Raw genomic sequence first — 14532 nt, forward strand, 5'->3', positions numbered from 1 at the left:
ATGTGGTCGACCCATGTGTGCAAGTTGCTACGATGGAAGTCAAAGGGGAAACAACAATTCACAGGAAAGAGTACAAAGGCATCACAGAAAAAGAAAACAGATTTTGTAAACACCTGAGATTCTGGTTCTTCAAAGACATTTCCAAGAAAAGCTGCTAAGAAAGGTGGATCTAAAATCACATCTAAGAACTTTGAGAAAAGTGTCCCAAAATCAGGGGAAAAGGGTGAGAAGCAGTTGAAGAGTAAGCAACGATGGGACAAAGCACCAAGGAACAAATTCCAGCCAGCAAATAAATTCAACAAGAAGAGAAAACTCCAGCCAGACGGCAAAAGTGGTGAATCAACAGCCAAGAAACCCAAATGGGACAACTTCGAAAAGAAAAAGAACTGAAGCAAAGCAGGCAACTCGGTGATAAAACTATGACACTGTCGTGTGAGCAAAGCACATTTGGAAGACTTTAAGAAGAAAAGACTGTGACAAAGAAAAAAGAGTAAAGTTAATGAATGACTTGCAGAAGTTGATTCAAGGGAAAATGAAAACTGTTGCATTTATTAGTTGGGCATGTTGGCACACGCCTGTAATCCCAGCTATTGAGGAGGCTGAGGCATGAGAATCCTTGAGCCTGGAAGGTAGAGAGTGCAGTGAGCTGAGATCCTGCCACTGCACTCCAGCCTGGGAGACAAAGCAAGACTCTGTCTCAAACAAACAAACCATTGTATTTGCATATGATTAAACTCGTGTAATCCAGTGTTACATTCAGTGTGGTAATAAAGAATAGTCAAAACAGGCTTTCGAAGAATTGGGAGATAATTTGGTTGAATTAAGTAAAGCCAAATACTCCAGAAATATTGTAAAGAAATGTCTTGGGTATGGACGTCAACCACAGATTGCGGAGACAATGAGAAGTTTTAAAGGCCCCATGAGGAAGATGCTGTGGCAGGCAGAAGCATCAGCCATTGTGGAGGACGCATATAATGGAAAAGCCACTTTGGAGCAGAGGAACATGCTGATAGAAGAGTTCTATGGGAACATATTTCACCTTTACAAGTCAGCTGATCACCAAACTCCAAAGTATTAGAGGTACAGCCAGAAAAATTAAGAGCTTATTATATGGATGAAATGAAACATATTCTAACTCCAGTGGCCCAAAAAGAAGCTGTGATTAAGCATTCATTGGTGCATATTCTTGGACTTTTTAAAAATTTACCTGTGCACCCCCCAAACTCAGATCAGAAATGATTGAAGTCATCCACAAAGCAGTGGTATAGCTGGCACACACACACATGAGGGCATGGGTGGCCATGCACTGCCTGTGGCACAGCATGCCCAAGGATAGGAAAGTGACTGTGAAAACAGTGAAGACTTATATTGAAAAAGTGACTGATGGCCAATATTCTCATTTGGTTTTACTGGCAGCATTTGATTGTATTGATGATATTAAGCTTGTGAAGCAGATATTCATCATAACAGGAATTAGCAGTTCATTGCCTAGCAGAGAACATTACAAACATGGAAGAAAGGTCCCATTGTATTTACTAAACCCCAGAGATCCTGTACATCCAGTATGAAAAATCACTGAGTTTGTGCAAAAAGGAGATGGAAATGCACACAGTAATAAAGACATAGAAATCTGCAGGCATGAGCTCCTAGAATCCATTTCTCCAGCTTTGTTAAGCTACCTGCAAGGACATGCCCAAGAGGTGGTGCTAGGTAAGTCTGCATGTGTTGTTCTCTGATATTCTGGGGTCTGCCACTGGAGACGTTCAGCTTGCCATGAACGCCATTGCTGCTTGGCAGCAGCAGAACTACAACCTGGTGGCAAGGACGGAGAGCTTCACGTTGCAGAACATCCTGCAGGACATCTAGTTCTGAAGTGGTTAACAGAGCAAGATAAAAAGATGAAAGAAAATGGGAGAGAAGGTTGCTTTGAAAAATCATTTGTAAAGCATGTTAGTAAGAGGAACCTGAAGACCTGGGCGAGTGTAAATCAAGGTGCCTTTATTCTTTCTCGCCTCCTCCAGGCTGTGACCAAGAAGTTGCAAACAAACTCAAAGCTGGACTGAAAAGTTTGATTCCTACATTGGAAAAAAAAAAGCAAAGGCACCAACAAAAGAATAGAAACTCTACTTGAAAAATTGGGCTCATGGGTGGAAAGAGTTAAGAGCAAGATGAAATCATTTTTCCTATTCCCTGTTCTGTTTCCCAATGCAGAAAAAAAGGGCTAGGGACCACCTTACTGGTAATTTGGGTGCTCTGTACATATGTTTCTTCTTTGTATAAGAATCTATTTATGAAATTGTTTTTAAAATGAAAAAGTCAATATTTGGCTATGAGATACCATTAGTAGTGAATTTATATCATGGAGTTATTTTGACCAAATAACATGGCAATGAAAGTACAAAAGAAAAAGCATTAGAAACATGAGAAATCAAAATGTTACTACTGTCAGTCATGGATGATGTTCATGCCCCACCATCAATTAAGGTAGAGCAAATAGACAAAAAGACATTGGTTTAAATATATTTATACTTTTGTTTCTACATTGCTCAAAACTCTGATGGATTTTTATCAAATACCCAGAATATGTTTATGCTGGATGGTGTTTCAGCATAGGCTGTGATACAGACCTACAATTCTTTGGTGGCCCTAAAGGCACCTCAAGAGACAAGGAATGATCCTCCAAAGCAGCTCAAACTGAGGGTCAACAAGAGGCTTGAGTGACGTGGAAGATACCTGCCATATGTAAAACGGTACTGTGGGCAGAGAAAATGAACAGTGTTTCAAACCCAAGCCCCAAACTCGAAATCATAAGGACAGAATATCTGACTGTTAAATGTAGAGTTGTGATCACGCTGCTTTAAGCGTTCAAGACTCTGTATACTGCCATTCAGGATGAGTACCATCAGGATTCTAATTCTCTGATAATGATGAACGAATCTCCAAAACAACACAAGAGAAGCCAGGTAGTGAGTTGTACCACTGTAGTAGGCAGCTTCTAAGAGAGCTACCAATGATCCCTGTCTCCCTGTCTCCTGGTATTCATGCCCTTGGGTAATTCTTTCCCTGCAAGTGTGATCTGAACCTACAGACTTGCTTCTAATGAGGGGAATACAGCAGAAATACATCTGGAAAGTTACACCCGAGATCAGATTACCAATAAGCCTTGGTTGCTTGCTTGCTCTGATGGAAACCAGCTGCCATGCTGTGAGCTGTACCATGAAGAGGCTCACATGGCAAAAAATGGAGGGAGGCCACTGGTCAACAGCCAGCAAGGAACAGAAGCACTTAGCCCAACAACCCAGGGGAAACCAAATCCTCCAACAACCACATGAGTGTTCTTGGAAGTGGATCCTTCCTTCTAAGTACAGCTTTGAGCCGACTGCAGCCCCAGCCGATATCTTGACTGCAGCCTTATGAGGGACCCTGAGCCAGGGGGCCCAGCTAAGCTGCACCCAGATTCCTCACCCACAGAAATTGTGAGGTGAGAAAATGTTGTTTCATGCTGCTACATTTTTGGGGTAATTTTTTCAGCAGTCATAGATAACTAATATAATTCATTGAATTATAATTAAATTAATGGATAGCCCATTGTATATGAATCCATAACATATTTTATTGACAAATATGATACATGAAATATTTATAAGCTCTGATTATATACTAGGCTATAAGAAAAATCTCAATTAATATAAGAAAGCAGAAATTAACAGTTTATTTTCTTTGGTTAGGAAACATTTTTATTTAAGTTGAAACCAAAAGCTCTCTCTGATCACATAGAAATTTTTCTTCTTTTGTATGCATTATACAAACTAAATTGTGCATACAACATGCATATGCAGTTGAAATAGTAATTATAAAGTGAATATCCAGGTAGACATTGTACAGGCCAAGAAACAGAACACTGCCAGGACCAGAAGCCCCCCCCTGTTCCTTGATCACAGTCCCTCCCTCTCACCAAAGTAAACCCTGTTCCAACTTTTAATAAATCATGTCTTTGCTTTTTCTTTATCTTAGCCCCATGTGTGCATCATAATATATGTATTTTATGAGAAAAAGCTCACTTTTTCTCGAGCTTAGTAATGTGTCTTAGCTTGGATTCCTCACATGCAGTCTAGGACAGAGTCAGGTTCATGTGACTTGTGGAGCTCCTGCTTTCAGGAGAAAAGTGGTGAAAGCAGCAGGACAGGGCAGAGACAGAAGCGAGGCAAGGATGAGGTGTCAGCTCTGTCTGATCTCAAAGCAGGGGCTCTGGAGCTGAAATAGCAGCACAGTGTTGGTCCCACCAAGACACTTGTGATAGCCTGTTACTAAGTCTTTGGTCAACATGTTCCTGGGGTACCCTTTGAGTCAAGGGCAATTTTCCAGAAAAGGGACCAGCTCTGAGTCATTAGCAACCAAAACTCCCAGGGGCTGGGGGCAATGGCTTGGAAAAGTAGATCTAGATGGTATTCACCATATAGTATGTTTATGAGATTCATACCCTCCATACGTGTAGCTGAGTTCCTATATTTTCATCGCCAAATAGTATTTCACGGTATGAATATATCACATGCTGTGAATGGACATTTGGGGTATTTCTAGATTTGCCTATAAAAAATAATGCTGTTTTTATGACTCAAGGGGCAAAAAAAAGAAAAGAGAAATAAATAATGCTGTTTTAACTGTTCTTACTATGTCTTGTGTTGGACAAGTGTAAAAGTATATATCTCTAAGGCATATCTAGGAGTGGAATTGCGGGATATAGGATGTGTGCACCTTTTAATTTTATTATATTAAAACAATTGTTTTCCAATTTACACTAACACCAGGATTCTTTTCATTTGCTAACACTTGTTACACTTTTAGTTTTAGCCATTTTAGTAAGTTGGTAATGGTATTTCATTGAGGTTTTAATGTATTTTTCATATGAATAATAATGATATTGCACGCCTTCTCATACATTTATTGGCTGTTTGGAAATTCTAGTTTATAAAGCTTCTGTTCAAGTCTTTTGCCTTTTAAAAAATGTTTGTTTTTTCATATTGATTTATAGAAGTCCTAATTACTGTTACTTTGTCAGTTTTATGTGTTGGAAAAATCTTTTCCCATTCTGTAATCTGTCTTTTCACTCTCTTTTTGATGACTTTTAATGAATAGAAATTTTATTTTATTAGAATCTAATTTCTTAAACTTTTCTTTTATGGTTAAGCTTTTTGTTTTATTTTAGAAATTTTTTCCAAACCTAAAATAATGAAATATTTTTCTATATTACTTTATCAAAGCCTCATAGTTTTGCTTTCCACTCTTAAATTTTAACCCATCTATGATTTATTTGGTGTATGGTATGATGTAAATATCCAATTTTGTATTTTCACCATATAAATAACCAATTGTCCCAGTATCAGTTATCAAAATTTGATCTTTTCTCCATTGATCTTAAATATCATCTCTGTCACATATAAAGTTTCCATATTTGTATGTTTGTTTCTATTCCATTGGCCTGTTGTCTTAGGTGCATTAATGCTTCCACCTAGCTCTATTTGAAGGGGGCCCTTTAATCTTAGTGCTTTAGTTCCACCAAAAACCTGTTGGGATTTTCACTGGAATTGCACTGAATCTATTGATTAATTTTGTATACTTTTCAATTGATTTATGTCCTTTTTAATGTCTGTTTATAAAAGTTTCAAAATTTAACTGAAGTATAACATGCATACAGAGAAATATACAAATTATAGTAGACAGTGAAATGAATTTTCACAAAGCTAATACCCCTAAGTAACCAGTACCCAGATTAACAAAAAAAAACCACAGAATTCCAAACCCCTCAAAAATCCCCTTGTTAACTGCTAACTTTACCCACAAGGGGAAACCACCTTGAGTTCTAATATCATATTTGAATTTTGTCCACTTTTGAACTTTATATAAATGGAATCATTCAGTATGTACTTGCTTTCTTTCCCTCACCAGTATGCTTGTGAAATTCATCCATGTCGTTCAGAGAGTTATATTTTGTTTATTCTCTTTGCTGTAGTGTTCCACTGTATGAATTCCACTGTATGAATTTACCACAGTATATTAATCTATTCTATTGCAGATGGATGTTTGAATTATTTCTAATTGAGCCTATTACAAACAGTAATAAGCATTATTTTACATATCATTTGGGAACATACACATGCATTTCTATTAAGAATGTAACTGTGAATGTAATTGCTAGGTCATACGTTCTGCCCTTAGCAATTACTGCCAAGGGGTCTTCCAAAGTGGATTGTGTCAGTTCATATTTTCACAGCAATGTGGCAATGTATAAAAGGCCGAGTTGATCCACATGCTCATCTGTACTTCCTATTGTCTAGTTTGATTCAGTCATTCTGGGGGTATTGAGTGGTATCGCATTGTGGCTTTAATGTGCATATCCCTGATCCATACCTTTTCCTGTGTTTATTGTCCTTTGCATATCCCTGTCTGTGAAGGATCTGTCCAAGTCTTTTCTCCACTTTTCTATTCAGTTGTCTGTCTTTTGCTTATTGAATTTCAAGAGTTTCATTATCTGAATCTATTAGGTTCTTGACTTTGGGACAGTATGTGGCAAAATTTTGTCTAGTGTAGAAATCCTAATGCATCCAAATCTATTTGGTTCCTGGAGTTCAAAATGAAAATGTAGATAATGAAGGATACCTGAAGTCACTATAGGTCTATTTCTGCTGATTCTGGCTGATGTCACCCTATTTTCTGGTGAGCTTGGGTATTATGAGAACACATATTCTTTAGATTCTCTGATGCCTAAAATGATGGTGCCTTCCTCCAGAGGAGACTTGTACTCTTCAGGCACCTAGGACTTCCTTAAAACAGCTCCAGGCATAGGGTTTTTTGGACCATCCAGGTGAGATGAATTGGAGTTACGAACTCACAAAGACTGCCAGCACATACTTGTCACTTCACGGAGATGGGGTTTTTCTTTACTTTCCCCGCTATGCACTGTTCAACACCAAAGGATTTTTTTTTTTCCCTTAAGATCTCCTGGGGAAGTGTTGGAGGGTTAGAGGGTAAAAGTGGGTTTACATTTACTTCTAGTCATTCCTAACCTAAGGAAGTAGGCCTTTCAGGTCCTAACCTTATGGAGGAAGGTTTCCTATTAGACTCCCTACCTTTGCCAGAACATAAACTTTATTTTCTGAACTTGTGGGCCCTGAAAAAATAAAAACAATAAAACCCAGGTTTCCTTCATTGGCATATGTCCGCAGAGGCAAAATCAACTTCTGTGTTCTGAGACAGGGTTTGGCTCTGTTGGCCAGGCTGGAGTGCAGTGGCAGGATCTTGGCCTACTGTGACCTCTGCCTTTGAGGTTCAGGCTATCTTCCTACCTCAGCCTCCTGAGTAGCTAAGACTACAGGCACGTGCCAGCACACCCAGTAAATTTTTTGTAGATATGGGGTTTCCCCATGTTGCCCAGGTTGGTCTTGAACTCCTGAGCCCAAGCAATCTGCCTGCCTCAGCCTCCCAAAGTGCTGGTATTGCAGGCATGAACCACCACCCAGTTACAACTTCTGTGTCCTGCTTTCCCCTCTAGATTCTAGCTGCCATTTAGATTTTGTCATGATAAATCCTCTTACCACCTTTCTCATGCTTTTCAGACTTTTCAAATTTTTGTACAGCATTTTTCAGTTGTTCTCTACTGGTAGATTAGTCTGAATAGTTTACTGACTACATTACCTGAAATATAACTCCTTTTGAGTTTTCAGACTGCCAAATAATTAAGAAAACAGGTAGGGAATATCTTAAATGAAATGACTAAAATTATTTTTAATCCAATTTTGTATTTTCACCATAGAAATAACCAGCTGTCCCAGTATCATTTATCAAAAAGTTAATCTTTTCCTCATTGATCTTAAATACCATCTCTGTCACATATAAAGTTTCCATATTTGTATGTTTGTTTCTGTTCCATTGGCCTGTTGTCTTAGGTACATCAATGCTTCCACCTAGTTCTCTTTGGGTAAAAAAGCAAGGATTACACGTGTAAGCCACTGTGCAAAAAGTTTAAAGACCGGTTCATGTAAAAATATATAAGATACAGTCAATCCTGTAATTTAGAGGTAAATCATAGCAACAAGTACTTTTGTTGTTCTTGTTTTTGTTTGCTTCTTTGGAGACAGGGTCTCTCTCTGTCACCCACGCTGGAGTGCAGTGGCATGATCATAGCTCACTACAGCCTCAAACTTCTGGCCTCACACAATCCTCCTACCTCAGTCTCCTGAGTAGCTGGGACTATAGGCACATGCCATGATGCCCAGCTAACTTTTTGCATTTCTTATAAAAACAGGGTTTCATCATGTTTCCCAGGCTGGTCTCAAACTCCTGGCTCAAGCAATCCACCAGCCTAGTGCTCCCAAAGTGCTGGGATTACAGGCATGAACCACTGTGCCCAGTTGGGACAAGTAATTTTCAAAGTCAACTTCCCAGAGCCTCACAAGAGTACGGCACATGAGAGGAGATGGCAGGATATCATATTAGGAGGGGTCCAACCTTTCCCCTTCTGGTCACCTAGAGCAGCTCCATTTATATTGATACCTAGACTTGACCAAAAATAACACACAGAACGGATAAGCATTACAAATTGCATCAAGGGTCCCCAAGACCACCCCTGTTTTTGAGGCTTCTCTAGATGGACTCACAGGACTCAGCATACAGTTGCACTCATGCCTACGGTTTATTACAGGGAAAGAATACAAAGCGATAAAAGGAAAGAATCACATGGAATGAAGTCAAGAGGAAACCAGATGCAAACTTCCTAGAGGCTTCTCCCATCGGAAGCACACGGATGTGCTTCCTTCTCCAGCAACAAGGTGACAACACCGCTGAAGTGCTACCTGCCAGGGATGCTCACTAGAGACTCAGTGCCCAGGGTTTTGTGGAAGTTGGTAGTATAGGCAGCCTATGCCTGACACATGCCAAAATTTCAAATTCCTAGACAAATAGCAGGTGTTCAGCATAAACTATATTGTGTGCACAAAGCAATTCCAACACAGTAAACCACCCTTATCATGTAGGAAATGGTGGGAACCCTCCCAAAATCCAGGTTACCATATGCCAACCATGGGCAACGTTGCAAGCAGGACTTTCTGAAAATAGCTCTCAGGTCTGATGGGGTAACTCTTTTCTACACACAAAAAAGGAAATACATCATTTTAAACTGATACTATATGCCTATAAAATATAAAGGAATTATCTGATAAGCTATTAAAATAAATAAGAGTTTATAAATATGACAATGTAGAATCAATATTTTTATATACTAGCAGTAACATATACAAACCAACAAACAAAAGGTCCTATGTGCAATAGCAACTAAAACATATAGTGACAACATGAAGTAAAAATACAAATTGTACTAAGAAATATAAAATAAAACTTGAACAAGTACCCAGATGATTATTCCTGATTAGGAAGACTGGATATAAAAAAGATGTTCAAAATTAATTTATGGGTCTAATGTAACCACAATCAAAATCTCTGCTGCTCTGAGTTCCCTCTTTACAAGAAAAACATGGTTTTGGGGGGTTTTGCCTACTTTGACAAAATGATTTCAAAGTTCACTCAGAATAAAAAGGGAAGAAAATTTAGAAAAAAAAATAGTTGTTACAGGGTGAGTCCTATTCTGTTTTAATCATCTTACAATGATATGGAAATTAAAACACTCTGGTAATTGTACTAAGAATAGCCTTGATCAATGAAACAGTTCAGTCCAAATAGGGTCTTATTATATGAATAACAAAGAATGCCTCACAAATCGATGAGGAAGACAAAAGTTTGCCAGTATATGATTTGGGAATAACTATTTGACAATTTGGAACACATTAATCTAAACCCTTATTTTTTTTTAAAGAAAGCCAATCATGTCTGCTCTTTTTATTACTGCAAATAGCCATTATGAAATATAATTAAAGCCAAGACATGTTTGGCTTTGAAAAAAAATTTACAGTTACATTAGCATTTGCTACTTTGATATGTCAAAAAAAGTCAGTAAAATAAAAGGGCAGACAGGCCTGGGAAAAATACTGCAAAGAGTTAATATATTTTATATATTAATAAAAATATACAGTCACACATTACTTAATAAAGAGATACATTTTGAGAAATATATGACTAGGCAGTTCTGCAGTGAGAACATCACAGCATGTACTTACACAAACCTAGATGGTACAGCATACTGCACACCTAGGCTATATGGTATTGCCTATTTCTTCCAGACTACAAACCTGTACAGCAGGTTACTATACTGAAAACTGTAGGCAATTGTAACACAATGGTAAGTATTGGTGTATTAATATATCTAAACACAGAAAAGGTACAGTAAAAACATAGAATTAAAGGAAACAATGGTGCACCTGTGTGGGGCACTTACTATGAATGGTGCTTGTAGGACTGGAAGTTGCTCTGGGTGAGTCAGTGAGTGGGTGGTGAGTGAATGTGAAGAACATTACTATACACTACTGTAGACTTTATAAACAGTATATACTTAGGCAACATTACATTTATTTAAAAATACAGTTTTTTCTTTGATAATAAATTAACTTTGGCTTACTGTATGACCACCACCATATATGCAGTCCATTGTTGACAGAAATGGCTTTATGCAGGACATGGCTGTATTATATCTTTACATGAAGCAGAGGTTATAGTACAAAGTATCTTGCCCATGGCTATGTGGCCTTGGATAAATCATTTAGCTTCTCTAAACCTCAATTTCCTTCCTTCTTACAGGTTGTGGCAAGGAATAAATATGTGTAAAGCTCTTAGTATAATATTCTACTTATTATGGTTGACTAACAAATGATAGCTAATTAGTAGTGGTGGTAATGGTAATTATAGTTGTAATGATAGGAAGAGCTCACATAACTAAGAAAACACTGTCCCCAAAGATAAATGCATTAAAAACATGAACAGAGAATTCTCAAAGGAGGAAATAAAACTCATGAACTTGGAAAAATGAACTCACCAAAAGTTTAAAAAGTTCAAATAAGAACCATGAAACAGCATTTTTTGGGCCACTAAATTGTCAAAACATTTTTTAAAAAGTAGTAACCAGTTCTGGGAGGGTGTGTTGGAATTGGTATTTTCATACATTGCTGATGATATGTAAATTAGCACAACCCTGCTGGGAAGTAATGTAGAAATATCTGCTGTCATCTCCCCAAAAGATCATATTCTCTGATTTAGTAATTTCAAGGCTGAGATTTACTCCTAGGAACAGACCCCAAACATGAAAATGTTGTATGTGTACAAATGTTAAACATAGTTGTGCTTGAATAATTAAAAAGAATCTAGCTGTCCAGCAATAGGAGAAATTACTACAATTTACTCTGTAGATATAATGATTAGAATGTTACTCAGAAAATACAAGAAGGTCCAGCATGGTGGCTCACACCTGTAATCCTAGCACTTTGGGAGGCCAAGGTGGGCAGATTGCCTGAGCTCAGGGGTTTCAGACCAGCCTGGGCAAAATGGTGAAACCCCATCTCTACTAAAATACAAAAAGTTAGCCATGTGTGGTGGCAGGCACCTGTAATCCCAGCTACTCGGGAGGCTAAGGTGGGAGAATTGCTTGAATCTGGGAGGCAGAGATTGCAGTGAGCCAAGATCCTGCCACAGCACTCTAGCCTGGACGACACAGCGAGACTCCGCTCAAAAACAACCAATCAACCAAGAAGTAGTCTAGGCACGGTGGCTCACGCCTATAATCCCAGTACTTTGGGAGGCCAAGGTGGGCAGATTGTTTGAGGCCAGGAGTTCCAGAGCAGTGTGGGCAACATTAGCAAAACCCCATTGCTCCCCAAAATACAAAACATTAACCAGGCATGGTGGCAAGTACCTGTAGTCTCAGCTACTCAGGAGGCTGATGTGGGAGGATCGCTTGAGCCCAGGAGGGAAAGGTTACAGTGAACTGAGATTGATCCACTGTCTTTAGTCTGGGCGACAGAATGAGACCTTGTCTCCAAAAACAGTTTAAAAATTAAAAAGAAAATATAATATGAGGCCAGGTGCAGTGGCTCATGCCTGTAATCCCAGCACTTTGGGAGGCCAAGGCAGGTGGATCACGAGGTCAGGAGTTCACGATCAGCCTGGCCAAGATGGTAAAACCCTGTCTCTACTAAAAATACAAAAATTAGCCGGGTGTGGTGGCAGGCACCTGTAATCTCAGCTACTTGGGAGGCTGAGGTGGAGAATTGCTTGGAGCCGGGAGGCCGAGGTTGCAGTGAGCCGAGATCGTGCCACTGCACTCCAGCCTGGGCGACAGAGCAAGACTTCATCTCAAAAAAAAAAAAAAAAAGAAAAGAAAAGAAAATACAATATGAAAAAATAAAGCAGGAAGCAGCATTTTATGTGTATTATAGAGCAGACAAAAATGGAAGGGCATATTTCAATTTAGAAACAGTAATATTAAAAGGTATGATTATGGAGGATTACTACTTTTATAATTTATAAATTATAGTTAATTAAAACTAGATTTTGATAATTATTTCCACATGAGCTCTTTCTTCTTTAAATGACACCAAAATTTAACCTCAAAATCTTGACATTGACAGCCCTGAGTTTTTTTATATTGCTCCTCTAGAGGGAGCACAAGTGCTTAAAATACTTCATAACCATAATGATCTGTTTCACAATAGTCAAGAATTTTAGAAGGGCAAGAAAACACAGTAATCTACTGCAGTTTATCAATCATGTAGTCTGGTGTAGATAATCTAGTCTTAGATACAGAAGATGACCTCTAGCTATAAGTAATTTATTTTCTATTATTAGTGCTGCTTTTAAGTGACACCAATTTTCTTGCATTGAGTATATCATCTTTTTGAGTTGAAGTTCCTGGTAGAGAGGAAAATGACGAAAAGGAAAAGAAAATCAAGGATACAAGCTACTCTCAAAGTCCTAATATTAGTGACATGGAATTATAATATAGTAACTTTTCCTTGAACTTCCAAAGAAAAGTGCTATCAGCCCATTTAACTTTTTGTTGGTGGTGGTGGGTGGTTGTCATTGGTATCCTATTAATGCTGAGTTCCACAGAGCACCAAGAGAAGGAAAGGAAAGAATGTGTATCTTTGATGCATTAGTTAATCTGAATAGGTGTCTACCGAGGCAGGGCAAATCTGATCAAGGATCCAATGTGTCTCTTGCTATGCCAATTGCAAAAGGAGATGGGGTTTAGCTTTGGATGGTCCTTAGGGTCAGCCACTCTCTAGCTCTGAGTCTACTCTAAATGTTCTCAAGTTTGTTGCTTTTGAATTTCAAAAACTCTAATTAAGATGCATAATTTCCTTCTTGTAATCCAGTTTTGCCACGAAGCTACTTGGAATCAAGAACAACATGAACAGCCATGGCTTCTTCACAAGTACTTACTCCTCCCTCCATCTTTATACACCCAGACAACAAGAAAGACAATAAAAGATGGGGATGATAGGAACCTGAGAACTCTTTTTTCTTCTGACCCGAATAATGAACTTCTTTTCAAATAACATAAGAAGTCCTAGTTGCTCTCTGGGCTCATGGACTGAAGAGAACAGCAGATGAACTATTCCTCATAGTTCATCTATAGTTCATCTCATAGTGCATTTCTACCAGAGGTAGAAATGCCCCATCAAACTTATCTATTAGGGAAAGGCTTGCTCAGGAATCTTAGTCCTCTATTGGATCTACTCTGACAGATGAGACAAAAGGCCAGGGTCCTGCAGGGCAGTCCCAGCTGTGGAGCCCTTGCCCAAAATGGAGGTGCTGAGTTCACTCCCTGCCTGTAGGGACATCCTCATCCATCTTCTTTGCACTTTCAAACTACTACTACTGCTTAGTATTGTAATTACTTTTTACTATTATTTAAAAGGATGTGAGCATTGTAGAAAGTTATTTCCCCCAAACCCAAAACCCTTGCTAATTTAACTTAAGGTTCTCCAGCTTTCCATGTCAATACATTTTCATCTTGTCTAATATCTAGTCCATATTCAAATTTCCACAATTTGTTCCCAATGTGTCCCTTATAGTTCAATTGTTCAACCCACAGCCAAGTCCAGGACCATGCATTGCTTCTGGTTGAAATGTCCTTCAAGTCTCTTGATCTAGCCAAGTTTCCCTTCTTCTTCCTCCTCCTTCTTCTTTTGTTTTGAGACAGAGTCTTGTTCTATCACCCAGGCTGGAGTGCTGTGGTGCAATCACAGCTCACTGCAACCTCAACCTCCTGGACTCAATCAATCCTCCTGCCTCAGCTTCCCAAGTAGCTGGGACTATAGGTGGGCACCACCATGCCCGGCTATTTTTTCTGTTTTTAAATAGAGATAAGGTTTTGCCATGTTGCCCAGGTTGGTCTCAAACTCCTAGGCTCAAGCAATTCACTTACCTCAGCCTCCCAAAGTGCTGGGCTTACAGGCATGAGCCACTGCACCTGGTCCTCTATTTCTTCTTTTTAATGACTCTGACTTATTGGAGAGTCAACCAGGCCAGTTTTCCTAATTCCTGACTTTGTCTGCTTGCCCTCTACCATGCCATTCAACTTGTTCCTCA

At 38.8% G+C, this 14532-nt stretch overlaps 1 pseudogene; it reads left to right on the forward strand.

The window, feature by feature from the left end:
* Positions 1 to 14532, forward strand: part of LOC105716446 (pumilio homolog 3-like) — a 27610-nt pseudogene continuing 13078 nt past the window's right edge.

The sequence above is a fragment of the Aotus nancymaae genome, unplaced genomic scaffold (genome assembly GCF_030222135.1).
Source record: "Aotus nancymaae isolate 86718 unplaced genomic scaffold, 86718_ANA_hifiasm-v0.15.2.pri h1tg000062l, whole genome shotgun sequence".
Taxonomy (NCBI): Eukaryota; Metazoa; Chordata; class Mammalia; order Primates; family Aotidae; genus Aotus; species Aotus nancymaae.